The following is a 949-nucleotide window of genomic DNA, read 5'->3' on the forward strand; positions in this document are numbered from 1 at the left end:
AGAAGAGAATCCAAAAGGAGAGTGCAAGGCCATCAACATGGCCGAATTTGGAGAGGAGGAAGAGGCAGTGATCGCCACTGAGGAAGACCTCAATGGACGTCCACTGGCCTCCAATGAGTTCCCTAATGAGGAACCATGGGAATCTGAGGCTCACACTGAGACCATAGAGATTCCATTGGAATTATTTCTGCCATTCATGAGCTCTGATGATTATTCTTCCTCTGAAGAGGACGAAGATGTCACTGAAGAGCAAGTTGCTAAGTACCTTGGAGCAATCATGAAGCTAAATGACAAGTTATTTGGTAATGAGACTTGGGAGGATGAACCCCCTTTGCTCACCAAAGAACTGGATGACTTGACTAGGCAGAGATTACCTCAAAAGAGACAGGACCCTGGGAATTTTTCAATACCTTGTACCATTGGCACCATAACCTTTGAGAAGGCTCTGTGTGACCTAGGGTCAAGCATAAACCTCATGCATCTCTCTGTAATGGAGAAGCTAGGGATCTTTGAGGTGCAAGCTGCAAGAATCTCACTAGAGATGGCAGATAATTCAAGAAAACAAGCTTATGAACTTGTAGAGGATGTTCTGGTAAAGGTTGAAGACCATTACATCCCTGCTGATTTCATAGTCCTAGAGACTGGGAAGTGCATGGATGAATCCATCATCCTTGGGAGACCCTTCCTAGCCACAGCAAAGGCTGTGATTGATGTTGACAGAGGAGAATTGATCATTCAAGTGAATAAAGAATCCTTTGTGTTTAAGGCTCAAGGATACCCCTCTGTAACCATGGAGAGGAAGCATGAAAAGCTTCCCTCAAAACAGAGTCAAACAGAGCCCCCATGGTCAAACTCTAAGTTTGGTGTTGGGAGGCCACAACCAACTTCTAAGTTTGGTGTTGAACCCCCACATTCAAACTCTAAGTTTGGTGTTGGGAGGTTCCAACAT

This window comes from Arachis duranensis, chromosome 2 (assembly GCF_000817695.3).
Source record: "Arachis duranensis cultivar V14167 chromosome 2, aradu.V14167.gnm2.J7QH, whole genome shotgun sequence".
Classification (NCBI taxonomy): Eukaryota; Viridiplantae; Streptophyta; class Magnoliopsida; order Fabales; family Fabaceae; genus Arachis; species Arachis duranensis.